The following is a 22,319-nucleotide window of genomic DNA, read 5'->3' as shown; positions in this document are numbered from 1 at the left end:
CCCCACTTTGATTATTCCCTCTTCCCTGATGTCGTGGACCGTACAGATACCTCTGTTCCTCCCCTTGCTCCTAGCTTCCAGTACTTGGGCCACACCCCACCATCTGCACTTAACACTCCCATCACTACACAGGACATCAGCCTCACACTCCGCACTAAACGCAACACTGCTCCCGGCCACGACTGCGTTACCTACCGCCACCTCAAGCACTGCCCTCCCTCCTTCCTTTCCCTCCTTGCCGCCCTCTACAATGTCATCCTTGCCACTGGCTTCTATCCCGACCTGTGGAAAACCTCCCGTATCCTGATGTTCTCCAAACCCAATAAGCCTCCATCTGATGCCTCTTCCTATCGTCCTATCTGTCTCACGTCGGTGTTCAGCAAGCTCTTGGAATCCATCCTTTCCCGGCGCATCCATCTCCACCTCCACCAAAACCACCTCCTCCCAAACACCCACTGTGGCTTTCGACCTTCCTTCTCTGCTGATGACCAACTCCTCCGCCTCACTCATCTCCTCTCCCTCCAGCTTAACTCCCGTCGCTCCGCCATTTTTGTCTCACTTGACCTTGAAAAGGCCTACGACCGTGTCTGGCATCCCGGTCTCCTGTTTAAACTCCAAACCTACGCCCTTCCTATCAACTACATCCGTCTGGTGGCCTCCTTCCTCTCCCGCCGCCCCTCCTACGTTACCATCCATCATGCCAATTCCCGCACCTTCTACCCCTCTGCCGGTGTGCCCCAGGGCTCTGTCCTCTCCCCTCTCCTCTACCTCCTGTACACGGTCGATATGCCCCAACCCCCCCCCCCCTCCAGTGCACCTCTTGCAATATGCTGATGACACCGCATTCCTCGCCCTCGCTCCTACCCTCCAACGGTCCCAACGCCTTCTCCAGAATCACCTTGACCTTTTTTCTGCATGGTGTAACCAATGGCTCCTGAAACTAAATCCTTCCAAGACCCAGGCAATCATCGTAGGTCGTACCACTCGCTCCTTCCGGCTCCTGGATTTCTCCCTTACTGTCTGCGCACGTCCTGTCCGTCTCACCCCCACCCTCACCTACCTTGGCCTCACCATTGACCGTCACCTCACCTGGATCCCTCATCTCCGATCCATCCAATCCAAAGCCCACAACCGCCTCCGCCCCCTCAAACTCCTCTCTGGCCGGACATGGGGGTTGCACCCCTCCACCATCCTCCACACCTACAAATCCTTAATCCGTCCCATCCTCTGTTATGCCAGTCCTGCCTGGATATCTGCCCCCCCCCAAATTCTATCAGTCCCTCCAGATCCTTGAGCGTCATGCACTCCGCCTCGCCTTCCGTATCTGCCTCCCGTCCCCCACGCGGATCCTCTATGATCTCATTCCTTTCCCCCATCTGCTCCTCTTCCTCGAACATATCCGCATCCTCTACACCACCCGCCGTCTTGAACCCCCTCACCCCCTGGTTGCTCCTCTCCTCTCCCATCCTTGCCCCCTGCCACGTCTTCACCGTTGTGTCCCCCCTACCCTCCATCTCTACACCCTCCATCTCCTTTCCCAAGGTGGCTTCCGTCAGCTCCCCCTCCCGGATGATGCCCTCTCTCCCTCCATTTATCCTTCCTATCAACTCTGATCCTCCCTCCCCCTCCTTTCCTCTGTCCTTTCCCTGGGCTCCCTCTTCCCCCCCCCCTTCCGTCCTGTTTCCTCCCCACTACGGCTCTCCCTACCTCCCTTCTCCCCCCCAGTCCTTTTGTATTCCCCCCCTCTACCTACCCCCCTCCCTGTCGCGTCTGCCCCCTACCCCTCTTATGGGTCCTCATCCTCCATCAGCTCCTTTCCCGGTTCCCCCCCACCTTCGCTTTTACTCTCCTTTCCCCCCTTTTGCTTTCCCATCTCCTGTCCAGTTTCCCCCCACCTGCTCTCGACTGTGGTGTCACCTTTGCCGACTTTTTCGTGCTGTGTTCTAGTGCCTATTCAGTGTTGTGTTGCGAACAGAAACCATGCTGTCGCTGGGTGTGAATTTTATATACTTTGCGAACAGAATCCAGACTGTCGCCGTGTTTTTTTAACTGTCTATTGTTTTCCCTGTCTGCTCCGTATGTATTTTTATTCGCTACATCATCCCTCTGTTGCTTGTTTTAATTTCCCCATTTTCTTTTCACCTTGTTACTCACTAAGTCCCCGATTCTATCGCCTGTTTTTTATTATTATTTATTCTCCTGCTCTTTGTCAGAAAATCTGTAGGCTGCAGAGCGGCGTCCTAAGCTGCTGCCAGCCCGCCCCCTTTGGGGGGAATTGAAATTCAATAAAGAAAAAAAAAAAAAAAAAAACTCGGCGGATGGTCAGTCGGGCGAGTCTAGTCAGTCGGTCAGCCGGGTCAGCGTGGGGCAGTCAGTGTCTGTCTGTCGTCCGGAGTGCTGATATGTGATAGGCCGCCAGTCTGCTCGAGCTTGTTCAGGCAATGGTCATTGGCGGTTGCATCGATCGGTTGGTCGGTCGCGCACTGGGACGCAAGATGACTTGTCCGTCTTGAACGTCGGCACATGTGAGGTCGCCACTTCAGTCCGGTGGGCCGCTCCGTATAGCGAGGGTTAGTGGTTTCGCGGCCGACACGAGAGCAACAGGAGTCAACCCACGACATCGGTCTGGCCGGCGCGAGGTGCGACGCCTTGAGACGGGAGATCGGCGCGCCTTCCTGCGTCCGTTGAAGCGGCTGGCAGCGGACGATTCGGGAGAGCGTTTTGGGGGTGCTGCGCCAGGTCTTCGCCAGGCATCGCAGTTTATTAGAAGTTAAGTTGTTCGTGATATGTTGTTTTATTTACTTGTTAAATTCTACTTGTTTTCTTGGTCAGTCTCTCGTCCCCAGTTTGCTCGTCTGTCTCTCGTCCGCATTTGTTAGGCAGTTAGTGTCTGTCTCTCGGTCTGCCGCACGTCAATAGCTACCTATGGCTCTGAGCACAATGGGACTCAACTGCTGAGGTCATTAGTCCCCTAGAACTTAGAACTAGTTAAACCTAACTAACCTAAGAACATCACAAACATCCATGCCTGAGGCAGGATTCGAACCTGCGACCGTAGCGGTCTTGCGGTTCCAGACAATAGCTACCTCTGTCATGTTTGTAGGATTGGGTTGATTTGGTGGAAGAGACCAAACAGCGAGGTCATCGGTCTCATTGGCTTAGGGAAGGATGGGGAAGGAAGTCGGCCCTTTCCGTGATTTCCCTAAATCGCTCCAGGCAAATGCCGGGATGGTTCCTTTGAAAGGGCACGACCGACTTCCTTCCCCCTTCTTCGATAATCTGATGAGACCGATGACATCGCTGCCTGGTCTCCTCCCCCAAACAACCCAACCCCGAGCCAACAGTGATGACGTTACAGTACGGAGGTCATTTTAGTGGTTAGGACATTGTCCCCTTACTGCGTTTAAGAAAGCTCTTGTGGAGTAAAAATATTTTACATCATTGTGTACCGCACGGTGTAGAGGAGCAGTTCGGAGACGATGATTACATCAGTATGACAATGCACCCTGTCATAAAGCAGCTTCAGAGAGGCAATGGTTTGTGGAAGATTACATACATGAAATGGACTGGTTTGCTCAGAGTCTCGACCAGAATCCAATGGAACACCTTTGGAATGAATTAAGACGTTGATTTCGTTCCAGACCCTAGCGTCCAAAATCAGTTATTTCTCTTGTTTCGGCTCTTGAGGAACAATTGGCTGCAATTCCTCCACAGATGGTTCAAATGGCTCTGAGCACTATGGGACCTAACTTCTGAGGTCATCAGTCCCCTAGAACTTAGAACTACCTAAACCTAACTAACCTAAGGACATCACCCACATCCATGCCCGAGGCAGGATTCGAACCTGCGATCGTAGCAGTCACGCGGTTCCAGACTGAAACGCCTAGAACGGCTGGGCCACTCCGGCCGGCTCCTCCACAGACATTCATATACCTCATTGAAAGTGTCTCAGTAGAGTTCATACCAGCATAAAGGCGAAGGACTGACACAACCCATAATAAAGTCCACATGATAGGTGACCAGATAATTTTGATCGGGTTGTGTATGAGGATTACAAATTCTAAGTGTACTGAGGGACAAGGCTTAACAGAAGACTGAGGATTACCTCTTGCAGGGGTGGGATCAATAGTGCACAGTCTAGTAGTGAGGGTAACTGGGCAGCCAAGTTATGAAAGAAACACAGAACCTTTCATCACACATCACCGAATAACCATTTCAGAAGAGTTGGTAAGCTCCCTATATATTGGGCTGGCGAATTTAACTCTAATCATATTGTATTGACCCCGCAATCAAAAGCAGCTATGTGGTGGAAGCTGGAACAGGACCACGTGGAGTGCACGTGTCCAGAAGACAGGAGCTCGCCCGGAGTGGGGTGCCTCGACTTGTTACCCAGGGCCGGGCTGCCGTATTTCCTTCGGTGCGGTACGGCACGGCAGTTTCTCACACGCTATCTGCGGAACGCGATGCTGCACGACGTTTACACCCGGAGCTTTAATATGGGCAGAGAGCCGACTTCTGCACGACCGTTGAGGGCCGCGGCTCAAAAGCCAGGAATTCCCTTGTTCAGTGTGGCTTCGTGTCACTGCCCATCTGGTGGTTCTCGTTGCAGAACAATAGCTCCTGATGTTAGTTGTGAGGATATTTTCATCTGTCTTGCCTCGTATCGTCTCCTCTCTCAGTGTCTTTCTTTTGCTTATGACATCCAAGTTTCATCTATTTGTCAGCTGAAAACGAAATTCAGATCTGAACACACAACACATACACACCCACACATACACCTCCCCCCCCCCCACACACACACACGTGTGCATGCACACGTTCAGAGAGAAAGAGTGGGAGATAAACAGTAAAGAGAGACGGATGGACACTGTGGTATCACAGAAGATATTGGTATTGATGGGTTTGATAAGGAAAACAAAAAGAGGGACTGAGAGGGAGAGTGGTTGAAAAGGACAGGGATAGATTTGGAATGAGAGACAGATTGAGAGAAAGTTGGCATGAGTGGGAATGGCGTTTAGTGGGAGAGTGAATGTGATTCCTCTTGAGACGGACAGAGTGTGGGTTTGTGTTTTTGAGGGAAACACAGTGGAAGAAGACAAGGGAGTGAGAGCGAGACTGCGATTGAGAGGGAAACGAAGTGAAAGCAGGTTTGTAATTGAGAGGGAACCGAATGAGAGTGGAAATCGGTTTGGGACTGAGATGAAGTGAAACTAATGGGGAGAGAATATAGGTTTGGGAGTGAAAGGGAGATCGAATGGTATTTGGACTGAGAGAGACTAGGACTTGTAATGGTACTGGGAATGGGAGGATGAGGGAGTGGAAGTGAAATTCGGCTTAGAAGTACAGGGAGTAGGATTGAGAGAGGGAATGGGGGATCGAGAGGCAGATAGTGTGAGAGTGAGAGACAGCTAAAGTGGGGGCATAATGTGGGAACCCAGAGGTGGAAAGTGAGAGGACTGACAAAAGTGTGTAGAGTATGTGGGCTGAAATTGTGGGAGAGAGGGAAAGAAAGAGAGGGAATGATAGAGGAGTGAGAGGGAGGGGAGAGGGGGAGAGTGTGAGGGGTGACAGGAGGAGGCAAGAGAGCGAAAGCTGAATGAGTTAGATGGAGAGTTGAGCAAGTAGGTGACAGAGATAGAATGGAGGGGAGTGGGGGTGAGAGAGATGGAGTGATGGGGGGATGAGAGGAACTGAGAGCGATACCCATAAATCCCGAGATACTGGATTCTACTAGACTCGCAGTGAACACTATAGGAGATGGGTAGGGAAGCCATTCCGCACTCACCTTGTTTACCTGATCTTACCCCCTCGGATTTTTGCCTTTTCCAGTTTCTATCGAACAATCTTCAAGGAACTTCCTATCAGGATTAGAATGTACTCCTGGCACGGCTCAAAACTACGTGATTTCTATAGTCGTGGAATCTAAAAGTTATTCCAGCTTTGGAAAACTGTTGTAAATTGTAAAGGAAAATATACAATGATGTGTATCTGTTGTCTTTATTAAATTTATGGAAAGACGCTGCGAACTTATGCACCAACCCAACACTTTAATGTGTCTGTCACGACACTTATCAGCGAACACATTATCACCCACTAACGTCTAGCGACGAACTGCTCCCCTGGCCAACATCGCTGCAGCCGTCAGATAGACTAAATCTGTCACAGCAAAACCCACAAATTACATACAAAATTCACAAATTACGTAACTAATGAGCAAAATATAATGACTACCTGCTTTATGGCTTGTTTGTCCATCTTTGGAACGAAATACGTAACTGATTCTGCGTGTCAGGGAACCGACAGTTTGTTAGTAGGTTTATGGAGATATGTGGCAGTAGGTGTCTACGCACAGGTCGTGTAATTCGCGTTAATAACGGGTCGCTGATTTGTGTACGCCGTGTTGGCAGCCTATAGCGACCCAGATACGTGCCTTAGGATTTATATCAGGCGAATTTGGTCGCCGAGACATACAAATGGTTCAAATGGCTCTGAGGACTACGGGACTTAACGTCTGAGGTCATCAGTCCCCTAGAACTTAGAACTACTTAAACCTAACCAACCTAAGGACATCACACACATCCATGCCCGAAGCAGGATTCGAACCTACGACTGTAGCAGTCGCACGGTTCCAGACTGAAGCGCCTAGAACCGCTCAGCCACACCGGCCGTCCCACACATACCACTTTACGTGACTCACGCTTCCACTCTGAGTCCGTTGAGGTGTTAAAAATACCACCTCCTTTGTCCTTTTATTAGAAAATCACGCACTATGCCTTTCACTCGCTGCACATTAATTTTATAAAGACTAAAAATTACATTATCGGTAATATAGTTGCTGCAAATGAATTAGAGCTAGAAATTGATCAGCTTTTCTTTGGTCAGATTACTTGTTTGGTGAAGTCCTAGGCTTTTGGGTTATTTGTATCTTATTAGGAAAACGAGCAAAATTAGCATTATTTAGAATTATCTGTTTTAAACTAAATCTCTACAGATAGCAGTTGTTATCTATTATCTAATATTGCCCCTACATTTATTGTTTTGCAACTTATTTTGCACTAAAAAGTGTTTCTTAACTAACTACATCAACGTTCCGTCTCGTAACTCATTTTATACTGCTTTAACAGAAATACTGGAACCGATTTCAGACAGTGCTGTTCAAGCACCATCGGTTGACATTTTGTTAGGATCGTTTAAGGAGTTCAGAAGTTATTAACTTTTAAAAGTAATAGGTATACTCGTATCTTCCATCGTCAATATCTAAAATACTGTTATATCTACAAGGCGAGTGCTTTGACGTACTTCTGATATCTTCAGATCATACAAGCCTCGATAAATGTAGGAACCGTTGGCATGGTGCAGATCCATCAATGCAGGCGTGGAGAACAATGTTCCAAAAAATTTTGAAGAAGCAGAGTGGGACGGAAAAAAATTATCAACCACTCCTGTAGTTCATACAGTACAGCACAGATTTTTGTACTTAACTCCGCATGTACAAACCATATGTCATTTATACATGCTGCCAATTTAATAAACACAACAGCTGATGAAATAAAGGCATTTTTTGGGACTAGTTCCTTTTTACTGGTTTCATTCACATACAAGTTTACTCCATTTTAATAATTTCCTACCCTTGAATGCCGGTGTGTCGTACGTGACACATCGTTTCTTAGAGAATCTACTCATTAATTTTGTAAAAATTGGTCGGTATTAAATGTAATAGAAATATTAAGTAGATAAATATATTTTTCTGTTAATGGATCCGAGGAGGCTGGGAAACTTCACTGAAGGCTCTTTACAAATTTTATTTTTTAATGTTCATCTCATTGTTCCACACATTACTCTGTACCTGCTCAGCTTTTCCTTAACTTCAACGTTTCTGGCATACAATATGTCGCAGTCTAGATATCTGAAATGACTATCTCACTTCTTAGAGAATGTCTTCTCCTGGGCACCATTACTTTGGATTTGCTCGTGGAGATCTTCAAATTACGATTGTTAGCAATTTGAGCAATTCTGTGTGCCAGGATCTGCAGTTCATCTTCTTTTTCCCCAAAGATTACATGGTCATCCGAAAACAAAAGAGTTCTTAGACTTTCCACGCATCCCACTTTACAACCATAGCGCTCATTTATCCATTCTCGTTCGATACTGTCGACGTAAATATTGAACAGTGAAGGTGACAGACTGCATCCCTGAGGTACGCTCTTGTTAACACTTATTGGTAGGTTTGCTCAGTTTTTCGTTGCTTTCTATATCTCTGAACGGGCTTACGTCAATTAATCGCCAAGGGTACCGCCTCTTAGCCAGAATCTACTACAACTCCCTTCTTTTCAAACGGTCGAAGGCCTTTAGCCTGTAAATGGTCGATGCGTTTCTATGTTGGATTCTCTATGTTTCACCGTCATTAGGTTCATTACGAATGAGAGGCCTGTGCTAAAGCCACATTTTTCCTGAACCAGCATGATCTCCACAGCTGTTCCCATTCTTTGCTTATTAATTTTGCATAGATTTTATAACCAGCTGTCATAATACTGATTCCCCTCTAATTACTTCCAATTATGAAGTGCCTGGTCTAGCAGGACAGAGCGGATTAGGTTGTGGAAAGGGGCCAAAATAAGTTGCTGTCAATTTCACTCGACGTACAAACTTTATTCATCAACACACAATATTACAACAAGAATGCAGAACACTCAAAACTTTAATCAACCTCCTTTGATTAACCTTCGATTGGCTGAAGGCCACACTCAAAATCCAAGACACAAGGCCTAAGCATAAAACTGAAATACAAGGTTCTTCTGGAGGTTTCACCCAAGAATATTTTCTAGATCTTCAATCTAAACAGGCTGGAGGCAATTTAATTTTAATGGAACTTGGCTGGAGGCTGCATATTAAGCAATAAGAAGAGTTTCAATCAAAAGGCAGAAGTTCTTATCTTAAAACCAAAGCATACAATCTTATGCCTTAAGAGCAAGACAAGAACATTAATTTTAGAGACATTAAAACTCGTCTGAAGGCCGCACATCAATAAATAATTTAACTGTTTAAGCCCTAGAAAGAAGAGTTTCAATTTTAAAAGGCACAAGGCCATATCTTAAAACATTTCATATGGAATTCGGCTGAAGGTCCCTATAAAGAATAACAACAATCATGCCTTAAGAGCAAGACAAGAACTTTAAGCGATATTAATACTCGGCTGGAGGCCACATACCGACTAAATATGTTTAATGGCTTAAGGCCTAGAAAAGAGTTTCAATTTAAAAGGCAGAAAGCCTTATCTTAAAACATTTCATGCAAAATTGGGCTAAAGGCCCCATATAAAATAATAACAATCTCATGCCTTAAGGGAAAGACAAGAACATTGATTTAAGAAATATTGATACTCGGCTGAAGGCTACAGATCAACCAAATAATTAAAACCCAAAGGAAATTACTATGTAACACACAAGGAACGGCGCTCAGAAGTTTCGAATGGTCGGCCTGGGGTTGTAACACTAATGCCCTTTCATGTGAGACAGGCAGCCTGTGGAACAACTTCTTAATCTGAAGGCAACCCAACCAACAGACAGCCGACCGACGAATGAAAAAGATTAGTTCCGCTCCACGCTACCAGCAAAACGACCACAAGATTTCAATTCAACGACACACAGAATATTGGGGCCCACAACGACCAACAGCACCTCAGCTGTCGAACCATAAGCCTTGCTGAACAGCAACAAAACGACTAGGAAATACACTGCCTGAAATTACGTCAACGACCAGGGCAGGTAACCGGAATGTCAACGGCCACAAGGCAGAAGGTACCGCTGGTCAACTTCAATAACAGGAAATAAATTAACTCCACAGGAAGACGGCTGGAATCTTACAAGGGGAGGCCGTCAATTGTGAAATTCAGATTCGATTCATACTGCGCATAATAAAAGCTCATGGCCAGAGGTGTAATGTGGCAAAGCACCAAGATGCACTTCTCAGCCGTTGTCGAGAAAATCGGCAGTTAAAAGAAACCGTTGCCGTGAAATACTCTCTACGATTAATAATTTTTCACAGCGTCGTGGCGCAGCGGTAAGCGCTCGGGTTTGTAATCCGAAGGTCGCCGGATCGAATCTCGCGCCATGCAATTTTTTTATTGCGTGGCGCGAGATTCGATCCGGCGACCCTCGGATATTTTTTTAGTATTTGTTTTTTTGTAAATTCAAACATATATATACATAATTCCCGGCAATCAGGTGCAACAATTATGCATATAATAAGTTGTTGAAAGTCGTTTGTCGTGGAAAAACTGGCGACTTCGAACATCATTATGTTTTCCGCAAAGAACGTTGTATTTCACAAATGTTATTAATTGTCTTCATAATGTTAACCACGTATAGTTAACGGAAGACGTATAGACGATATTCCGAAACGAATACGTATAGCGTAAGTGAAACGTTCGAATTAGAATAGAGACCCCACGAACACAAATTTGCTGTGGCCGGTATTAAATATAAACTTCGTTACTCGCTCGTTACACTTGAAGGACAGATGTTGAATGGGCCGAAACGAGCCGCCGCATAACAGCGTAGTTACCTGCTAACTTCGAAAGAAGGTAGATGCGGTCCCTAGCGCAACTTATAACATCGTCGAAAATCAGTGCGGACGGGAGAGCTTTGGTACACCCTGTTAAAAAAACGGAAAAATGGAGGCGGTACAATTGGAGAGCGATCCGCCTTCACCAACATGCATAAGCAATTCATTAATAGTTTATATATATATATATATATATATATGTATATATATATATATATATGTGAATTTCAAAAAACTAATAATAAAAAAAATTGCATGGCGCGAGACTCGATCCGGCGTCCTTCGGATTACGAACCAGAGCGCTTACCGCTGTCCCACGACGCTGCAGAAAATTATTAATCGTAGAGAGTATTTCACGGCAACGGTTTCTTTTAACTGTCGATTTTCTCGACAACGACTGAGAAGTGCATCTTGGTGCTTTGCCACATTACACCTCTGGCCATGAGCTTTTATTGTGCGCAGTATGAATCGAACCTGAATTTCACAATTGGCGGCCTCCCCTTGTTAGCTGACTTGAAAACACACTTGTTGTTGCTCGCGGGAATGTCCCAAAACCGACAATCGGAATCAAACGAAGAAATGTAAACAGCTGAAGCTCGATATTAGGTTAAGTGAGGACTCAAATTTCATGTCCAAGATCGGTGGGCGACGAACTTCGTAGCACTCGCAAGCAGCCCCTCACACTCCAACTGCGCGTGCACGCCACCAGCGGCTCCTGCCCGACATCCGCGCGACGGGGACTTCTTCGCTGCTCCGCGCCAACCGACCGACTGCCCAGGCCCGGAAGCGTTGAAAGGACCAACCGAACGACCAACCAACGGTCGTCCCGCACCCATCTCCCTCCGTCGGACAGCTCATGTGTGTCGACTCACCGGCGCTCCGTCCCCGACTTCACTGCTGCTGCGTCCCGACTGTACTGCTGGTCCGTCTCCAACTCCCTGCCAGACACACGACGACCCGGAAATACAGGGTGATTCAAAAAGAATACCACAACTTTAGGAATTTAAAACTCTGCAACGACAAAGGCAGAGCTAAGCACTATCTGTCGGCGAATTAAGGGAGCTATAAAGTTTCATTTAGTTGTACATTAGTTCGCTTGAGGCGCTGTTGACTAATTTTTTAGTCCCTTTTTCTTCGAAGGTGCTACTGTAACTGGACTACAGTATCTGGAGATGTTAGAGAATTGGCTGTTCCCTCAGCTCGAACAAGAAGCACAACAATTCATATTTCAGCAGGATGGAGCGCCACCACATTGGCACTTATCTGTCCGTAACTACCTGAACGTCAACTACCCGAGGCGATGGATCGGCCGCCAGGCAGCCCGTGACAGAGCACTTCAGCACTGGCCTCCAAGAAGCCCTGATCTTACCCCCTGCGATTTTTTCTTATGGGGGTATGTTAAGGATATGGTGTTTCGGCCACCTCTCCCAGCCACCATTGATGATTTGAAACGAGAAGTAACAGCAACTATCCAAACTGTTACGCCTGATATGCTACAGAGAGTGTGGAACGAGTTGGAGTATCGGGTTGATATTGCTCGTGTGTCTGGAGGGGGCCATACTGAACATCTCTGAACTTGTTTTTGAGTGAAAAAAAAACCTTTTTAAATACTCTTTGTAATGATATATAACAGAAGGTTATATTATGTTTCTTTCATTAAATACAAATTTTTAAAGTTGTGGTATTCTTTTTGAATCACCCTGTATTATCGGTCGCTCCAGAGATGGTACGACACTGCACTAATCGATATGCGCTGCTGCCGCTTACGGGCAAATAAGGCAGGAAGTTAGTGACGCCAGTAAATGGAATACGAAACGGCAGTACCGTAATAGGAGATGACAAACAATAAATGGCATCAACACGAGCCGTGCACGGCTCAAACTGTTTTGGCTCAATTTTTAAAAACAGAAATCACTTTCATTATTGATAAATCCTGTGGTACCGGGGGTTGTACCCAACATAAACCGTACAGGTGAAGCAGCCTTAACTGAAGGGATGTTCCACCATACTTCAGAAGTTTTACGTTAATCTATTTCCGCTGGCTTTCTGAGCTTCCTTTAAATATTAGCCTGATGTTAAAGTCAACTCTTAATTTTCGTATACAGTATCTCCGTCTTGTTCTGCTTCATCATGCCACAACTTAGTATTGATAGAAGGATTCTGGATGAGTGCAGTATATCTGTAAACGGAATTGCAAACAAGACGCCATTGTGGCCAGTTATAAAATATTGCTTCAGCCTTCCGTGTCCCTATCAGGAAGAGTCGACATCGAAGGGACGAATTCAGAGGCGCGCTGTGAGGTTCGTAACAGGGTGGTACAGCAGAGAAGTTGGGGTAACCTGCATTGAAATCTTTGCAGCGCCTCAGGAGTTATGTGAAATCAAAAATGGATAGCATCAGCGAATACTGCATTAAATTTATGGGAGCTTATATCTGACCATAGTGAAATAACCTTAAGTGTAACGGTGTGGTGCTAACTCAAACTTTGAGTTCGATTTTTTGAGGTTTTTCCACTCTTTATGACTCTACAAAAAATAGCTGATATTAATAAATTTTGTGTATTATACAGGGCTATTACAAATGATTGTAGCGATTTCATAAATTCACTGTAGCTCCATTCATTGACATATAGTCACGACACACTACAGATACGTAGAAAAACTCATAAAGTTTTGTTCGGCTGAAGCCGCACTTCAGGTTTCTGCCGCCAGAGCGCTCGAGAGCGCAGTGAGACAAAATGGCGACAGGAGCCGAGAAAGCGTATGTCGTGCTTGAAATGCACTCACATCAGTCAGTCATAACAGTGCAACGACACTTCAGGACGAAGTTCATCAAAGATCCACCAACTGCTAACTCCATTCGGCGATGGTATGCGCAGTTTAAAGCTTCTGGATGCCTCTGTAAGGGGAAATCAACGGGTCGGCCTGCAGTGAGCGAAGAAACGGTTGAACGCGTGCGGGCAAGTATCACGCGTAGCCCGCGGAAGTCGACGAATAAAGCAAGCAGGGAGCTAAACGTACCACAGCCGACGGTTTGGAAAATCTTACGGAAAAGGCTAAAGCAGAAGCCTTACCGTTTACAATTGCTACAAGCCATGACACCCGATGACAAAGTCAAACGCTTTGAATTTTCGGCGCGGTTGCAACAGCTCATGGAAGAGGATGCGTTCAGTGCGAAACTTGTTTTCAGTGATGAAGCAACATTTTTTCTTAATGGTGAAGTGAACAGACGCAATGTGCGAACCTGGGCGGTAGAGAATCCTCACGCATTCGTGCAGCAAATTCGCAATTCACTAAAAGTTAACGTGTTTTGTGCAATCTCATGGTTTAAAGTTTACGGCCCCTTTTTCTTCTGCGAAAAAAGCGTTACAGGACACCTGTATCTGGACATGCTGGAAAATTGGCTCATGCCTCAACTGGAGACCGTCAGCGCCGACTTCATCTTTCAACAGGATGGTGCTCCACCGCACTTCCATCATGATGTTCGGCATTTCTTAAACAGGAGATTGGAAAACCAATGGATCGGTCGTGGTGGAGATCATGATCAGCAATTCATGTCATGGCCTCCATGCTCTCCCGACTTAACCCCATGCGATTTCTTTCTGTGGGGTTATGTGAAAGATTCAGTGTTTAAACCTCCTCTACCAAGAAACGTGCCAGAACTGCGAGCTCGCATCAACGATGCTTTCGAACTCATTGATGGGGACATGCTGCGCCGAGTGTGGGAGGAACTTGATTATCGGCTTGATGTCTGCCGAATCACTAAAGGGGCACATATCGAACATTTGTGAATGCCTAAAAAAACTTTTTGAGTTTTTGGATGTGTGTGCAAAGCATTGTGAAAATATCTCAAATAATAAAGTTATTGTAGAGCTGTGAAATCGCTTCAATCATTTGTAATAACCCTGTAGGTGTAAGCCCAAGAGAAGTGTTTACTTCACGGGGCACCAAGGCTGAAGTTAGTAGGCCGAACTGTTTTTATTTTGCGCTGCACGCAGTTCTGAAAAATCGTTTCTGGAGGAAAAGTTTAAGAGTTTGGGGAAAATTTTGTATGTAATATTAATTCAATTTGCATAAAAACAACATGTTGTTGTATTTTTTCATGTCGGTGAACACAAATCTAAGTTAAATTCTCAAAATTCAAAATGGCCAATCCAATATGGCGGACCAAACATTATGTTTTGACCAATTTTGACCAAAATTTGACAAAAATTGTTTTCGTTTCGTACGTTTAGTCTACACTTCCAGGACCGAATATCAACTCGTTCCTGGAGAGCAGTTGCCTCGTTCTTCTGGCGAGAAAAGTCGATCTGGCTGAGCTGGATACTCGGCGTTCGGCAGCATTATTGGCGAATATGTTTGCATGCGTACCGCAATACAAGTCATTTTTTGAACGTGCATCACGGCACGACAAGTTTTCAGACTGGATCGGGGTTCTCCGGCTGAGAGCGCCCCACGGCTGCAGTGCCACTACTACGAACGATAGGCTGTATAAACTTTTTTAACGCACGGATTCAAAACCTTTTCATCCCAACATTCTAGACACATATTCCTTTCAAAAAGTGTAATAAGAAATTGAATTTTTGAACATTTTAAATGATAACCTGGCCTTAAACTTAATTGGAAGAGATTATAATTTTAGGACAGCAGGTGTCTAACCCGACGTGGATCACAACACACTTACTTCGACTCTCATAGTGGGACTGGAGGCGACGTGAGATTTGTGGTCATCCGCCTCGACAACGTGTGTGGCTTCGTGTAGGGATCGAGACGGCGGCGAGGATCTCAGGTCTCTGTGGCTGAAGACAGTGTAAAATGACTCGTATGTCAGGCTAAGGAGGTAAATGTGTTGTCGATAAGGAACGGCGACATTGGGTTGGTTCTTGGTCTGATTTCAACGCCTGTTCTCTTGTTTCCAATGAACTTGCTGAAGAGCATAGACTTGTGTTCTAAGATCGACTTCAAGAGTGTGTACAACATGGACGAGCCTTGTATTATTATTAACCATTTACTAAAATAAACCCTTTATTAGAAATAAGTTGCAAACAGTAGCGTCTAACTGTGGTATTCCAGACTGTCAGTCATGAAAAGGAGCCAGTTTCTATCGCTTTGGTCCAATCCTTAGGTTCAATTGCACGTCACAATGGAGACAAAGAGGTGCGGCTAATGTACAAAAGGAAACCACTAACAACTGTCGAGAGCTGCATACGGGCAAGTTTTTACAATTCCTGGTCAGTGTCCGGCTGTCGATCATCCTAGGTGCTGGCGGGGTCGAAATCTACTGCTGGCCGGAACTCTATCCTGTTTCACGTTTGGTGGCCTCTAAATAATGCAATTTGGTCCTATTTGCTTACAAATAGGGCGTGAGTGCGTGCAATTCACGATCATTGAGCGTTAAATCAGCGGTTTCTGATTGCATACGACCCCCTATTGAAATAGAGAAAGCGATTGACATTTTGTCTCCATTTAAGTCACCAGGCTTCATTGTTATTATTTATAGCTACAATACTATTTTTGTACTTCTGGAATCATTAAACAGTAAATGAAACTAAGATAATAGTATTCCGGTTGAAACACCCAGTACGAAACAAAACTGTAATCGAAAATCGAATTTTGGATCAAGTTCAGCATTTCAATTATCTAAGGAGCTATACTACTTTTAACGAAGATATTGATGTAGATATTTAGGTCCACCAGAGATATCGGAGTATATGTGGCATTATAAGCAGAACATTAAATAGCATGCCAAGGGAGACAAAAATGAAATTCTGTAAGATGACAGCAGTACCTGTTCTATTGTAGGGTAGTGAATCTTGTGTTTATGCAACAGAAATATTTTTACGAGCTGTTAAAGATAGCAATAAGCTAGGCAGGATTCCCGATGAAAACATCAGACAATAACTCAATACTTTTGCAGTAAATAACAAAACAGAAGAACATAAACAAACCCGAAGGAACATCTGGAAAAGTAGAAGAAACAGTGATTCCAAAGGTGCCCATACAAACCCACCAGATGGACATAGGACAGCTAGTTAAAAAATGGAACTAAGGGCAGAACAAGTCGATAGACCTAATCTGTGAAAGGCAGAAGAACAAGAACAAGAAGGTGTTTTCTGCTGAAATGTTGTGAGGCGCCGGCCGATGTGGCCGAGCGGTTCTAGGCGCTTCAGTCCGGAACCGCGCGACCAGCGTCTCACTGTTCCTGTTAATATAGCATACCATTTTGTTCAAGTAAACTTCCACTTTAAAATTATTGTCTTTGGAATTGGAAACAGACCGACGCTTTCCATCGACGCTAGACATCGCATAAAACTGATGAGCCATTACGGTCGCAGGTTCGAATCCTGCCTCAGGCATGGATGTGTGCGATGTCCTTCGGTTAGTTAGATTTAAGTAGTTCAAAGTTCTAGGGGACTGGTGACCTCAGATGTTAAGTCCCATAGTGCTCAGAGCCATTTCTCCATTTTTTTTTTTATTTATTTTTTTTTTTTTTATTTTTTTTTTTTTTGTGGGGCTGAGGGATTGAGGAATTTCTTTTATTAGGACCTTGTTACGGAACTTTCACACGCTGTTCACAAAGACTACTTGGGAAGCTGCTCTAGATGTCTCCTTGACGTTCCACACATTTATTCTTGGCAGGAATACATGGCGTAGTACGCAATTGAGGTGCGGCGTGTGTAAATCTCATTGCAGCTGGGGTCAACGACCCCATCCCCACAGGAAGGCACTGGCGTATTTATACCTACTTTGTCTGCCGGCAGAGCGGGATGTGTAGCACTCTGTGCAGACCGTAGATCGCAGGGGCACAAAATGCTGGCAGCGCCAGTAATGTCTTATCTTTATCGCGCAGATGTAAATAATGTCAGACCGACTAATCTTTGAGCACATATTCTCAGGAGAATGGGACACAGTCTCCAACCTTTTGACTGTGCCGCGATATAAATTTTAGCAACATAGCCCGTTTGTAGCACGATGCTCTATAATTACGCGGCCCTAGTAGTAAACGTCATGAACAGTCTGTTTCAGGCCACCTAATCGATCCCTCCGAGAGCTACGTTCCGGCAGGTTATGACTCTAATGCTGGCACATGCGCTATCACTCTAATAAGAAGCAATAAAACAGATTGTTTACATAAACAAGACACACATAACGCTAGGAAATGATGCAAATCCCTTTACTATGACCATGCCCAAGCGTAATGTGAACTTCGTTAATTCTTTCGTTCATTGTTCGCTGACATGAATATTGTATTTTTGATGCCGCTTCTGTGATATATTCAAATATTAGCACACTATTATACGGTGTACCTTGCAGTTGCAAACTTTTAACAATACCTGTGTTAATGATTTTGACTTTTTGGATGAGTGCAACTTTATAAATGCAATTATAAGGTGCTATTAGCGTTTGGCCTCAATTTATATTAGCAACCATACGTTGAAGTGTATTCAAATTTGCAAACAGCACATTTCATTTACAGACCTAGATATTATAATTTTCAGTCACAAACAGCTCTGGCGTGATGTGATCTAATACGTATTTTTAACACTCATGTTGATATTTCACTGCATACAAATTAAATGTTTGCCTGAAAATGTGTTCACATTACAAGCTTCGTAATAAATTAAAACGAAATGCATATGAAATCTTCAAATATTATTTGTTCTGTTACACGCACACGTAATCTCAAAATCGTCAAAATGACACTGCTAGCAAGTAAGTAAGAACAAAAAGGTAAAAACTAGAAATAAGTAAAAGAGAGATGGTAGAAAGCAAGAGGGAGTGAACATGGCATTAGAGAAAATGACACCACATTTTTCTCGTTATTATACAATATTTGTAACGTCGCGCTGTTATTAAATTATGTGGTTATGATAGAAATCAAATTATTTCTCGATGTAAGCTGGAGCGAATCGATTTGCACTTGAACTTAAGTACAGGTAATGTTACAGGCGAGGAACGCAGGACAATATCCACTGACATGCCAAAACATTATGATCTCTGTCCACCGAGACGTTGGATGCAGTAGTGACGTTGCGGTAACAAAGTACCGGGTATATAAGGGTGGCAAATTATTATCACGCAAAGCCTGTGAACGAGTATCTCTTAAACAGCAGCCGCGAGAGTTAGCAGTGCCGCTGCTCCCGTCGGAGGTTCGAGTCCTCTCTTGGACATAGGTGTGTGTGTTGTCCTTAGCGTGAGTTAGTTTAAGGTAGATTAAGTAGTGTGTAAGCCTAGGGACCGATGACCTCAGCAGTTTGGTTCCATAGAACTTACCACAAATTTCCAAATTTCATAAACAGTGAAGCTGGTTGAATGTTCACGCGCTACTGTCGCGAGCATCTATAGAAAGAGTAGAAGGACAGTGAAACCACTAATAGACGCTAAATGGTTGGACGTCCACAACTCCTCACCGAACGTAGGGTTCGGATGCTTGTCTGCTCTGTAAAGTAGGATACATGGCGAACGATGCTGGTGCATGCACAAGTGTTTCGGAGCACACCGTTCATTGCACATTGGTGAACATGGAGCTCCGTAGCAGGCCAAACCTACGTGTTCACTTGTTGACCCAACGACATCGTCAATTATGATTCTGGTGGGCCCTGAACCATCCGGATTCGACCGTCGATCAATAGAATCGTGTCGACTCTTTGGGTAAATCGCATTTTTGCTACACTACGTGGATGGTTCTTTCCACAAACGTCATCATCGAAGTGAACAGTGACTCGAAACGTGCAGCGGCACCGCGAACGCGGGCTAGTCAGAACCGTATAACGCTACTGTAGACATTCTCCTGCGCTTGCATGGGACTTGTAGTAATCGAAGACGCACTAGCGGCTGCGGATCACGTGCATCCCTTCATGTTTGATGTCTTCCCCGACTACGATGTCACCTTTCAGCAGTATAATTCTTCGTGTTACGGAGCCACAACCATACGAGGTGTGGCTAGAAAAAAACCGGACTAGTACTGGTGAAACAATAAAACGAATGCAATAAGGCTGAAAGTCGCGTGGCCTGTCACGTGACTCTCGCTCCGCCTACTGCTCGAGTTTCATCTGCCTCCTGCACTCAGTCTGCCCGTGGCGTCTGTTTTAAGTAGTAGACGTTTTGTCTGTGCGTCGGAAAATGTTGAGTGTACAGAAAGAACAGCGTGTTAACATCAAATTTTGTTTCAAACTAGGAAAATATGCAAGTGAAACGTTTGTAATGTTACAACAAGTGTATGGCGATGATTGTTTATCGCGAACACAAGTGTTTGAGTGGTTTAAACGATTTAAAGATGGCCGCGAAGACACCAGTGATGACACTCGCACTGGCAGACCATTGTCAGCAAAAACTGATGCAAACATTGAAAAAATCGGTAAACTTGTTCGACAAGATCGCCGTTTAACAATCAGAGCAGTGTCTGAGTTAACAGGAGTTGACAAGGAAAGTGTTGGGCAGATTCTTCATGAAAGTTTCAACATGAACAAAGTGTGTTCAAAAATGGTTCCAAAGTGTCTCACAATTGAACAGAAGGAACGCCGAAGAATGATTTGTTCTGACATCCTGGAGAACATTGAAAGTGATCCCACCTTCTTACAAAATGTTATTACTTGCGATGAATCGTGGTTTTTTACTTACGATCCCGAAACTAAACGCCAATCGATGCATTGGAAAACTCCTGGTTCTCCACGACAAAAAAAAGCACGAATGTCAAAATCGAAATTCAAGGCAATGATGATTGTTTTTTTTTTTTACATCAAAGGGATTGTGCACATTGATTGGGTACCAGAGGGACACACAGTGAATCAGCATTACTACATTAGCGTCCTGGCTACCCTACGTGAGCGAGTACGGAGAAAACGGAACGATTTGTGGAGAAAAAAGTCATGGATCCTTCACGAAGACAATGCCCCAGCTCACAGTGCGTTGCCAGTGAAGACGTTTTTGGCAAAACACAACATTCCCATCTTAGATCATCCACCCTACTCACCTGATTTGGCCCCCTGTGACTTTTTTCTTTTCCCTAAAGTCAAGTCAGCTTTGAAAGGAACTAGAGTTGAGACTGTTGAAGCAGTAAAAGAAAAAGCGACGGAAGTAATGTATGGACTTAGCGAAAATGATCTGCAGCATTGCTATGAACAGTGGAAAATTCGTATGGAGCGGTGTAGAGACCGAGGAGGAGAGTACATTGAAGGAGATAACATGAAATTGTAAATAATTGTAAATAAATGTTTTTTCCAGCATCAGTCCGGTTTTTTTCTAGCCGCACCTCGTACTACAGTGGTTTAAGAAGCACTTTAGTGAACTCACGATGATATCTCGGCGACCAAATTCACCTAGTGTAAATCTTATGGAAACCATCTGGGTTGTTATCAGGCGCCATCACAGCGTACGCAGGTCAGTGGTCCGTTATTTACGCGAACTGACTTGTGCGTAGACATCTAATGCCACATACCTCCACAAACCGAGCAATAAACTGTCGGATCCCTGACACGCAGAATCAGTGATGTAATTCATTCCAAAGACGAACAAACAAACTATTAACCAGGTAGTCATAATGTGGTGTCACCGCCAGACACCACACTTGCTAGGTGGTAGCCTTTTAAATCGGCCGCGGTCCGTTAGTATACGTCGGACCCGCGTGTCGCCACTATCAGTGATTGCAGACCGAGCGCCGCCACACGGCAGGTCTAGAGAGACGTCCTAGCACTCGCCCCAGCTGTACAGCCGACTTTGCTAGCGATGGGTCACTGACAAAATACGCTCTCATTTGCCGAGACGATAGATAGCATAGCCTTCAGCTACGTCATTTTCTACGACCTAGCAAGGCGCCCTTACCAGTTACTATTGATACTGTGAATAATGTAAAGTCAAGGCCGACGTTCACCATTTATGGACTAAAGTGAAGTATTCCACCAGCTACGTCCGTTTTTTCTAAATTCTAATTTCCTTGTCCTGTTCCAGACCTCACGCCAGCCTGCATGAGCTAAAACGCGTGCCTTTCGGCTTCATCTTGTAACCCGGTGTTGGCTCTCCTACCAACCCACAACACATAATACTTCGGGTCATCGGTGTAAATTTCGATGATACAATCGGCGAGTCCTATATTTAAGGACTGTGCTGGGAGATATTACGCGTAAACCAAAATAGTAGCACTGTTGAATGACGGAAACAGTCATCATGATCTTGAGCATATTTAACTTAGAGTCACAACAGTTACATACAGTTTTACTCCCAGTCTGATTCTCATTGATCTTGGAGTATCAACTATGAGGTTAGGTAAGATTACAGTCCACGCAGACACTAGTTTCTACGAGTACTATTTAAACATAATAACGCTTCCGAATATCATATATGTATACATACAGGGTGTTTATAAATGAATATCGGGGTTTTAACTGTTTGAGTTGCTCTTCCATTTGACTTGTCGTTTATAACTGTAAGTTTAATGTAATAAATATTATAAAACGTTAAAATCCCAATATTTATTTATAAACACGCTGTATATATATTATTCCTGAAGTCAACATCCCTTTTCCTCAACACATACTTATCATACAGGGATGAATGAGGTATCGTTAGAAACGCTTTCTAACCCGCTTCTGACACTGCATACCGATTTTGCGCTTAACGTACTATTTGTGGAAAATTTTAACGTAAGTGAGACTTTTAACTACCATAGGCAAAAGGGTATCACGGATGTCCAGCTTCATACCTATATTTTACGAAGCTGAATAATACATCAGGAATATGAGAGACCCTTTTCTTATTATC

Source organism: Schistocerca serialis, chromosome 8, assembly GCF_023864345.2.
Source record: "Schistocerca serialis cubense isolate TAMUIC-IGC-003099 chromosome 8, iqSchSeri2.2, whole genome shotgun sequence".
Lineage (NCBI taxonomy): Eukaryota > Metazoa > Arthropoda > Insecta > Orthoptera > Acrididae > Schistocerca > Schistocerca serialis.
This window is presented reverse-complemented; position numbering follows the sequence as displayed.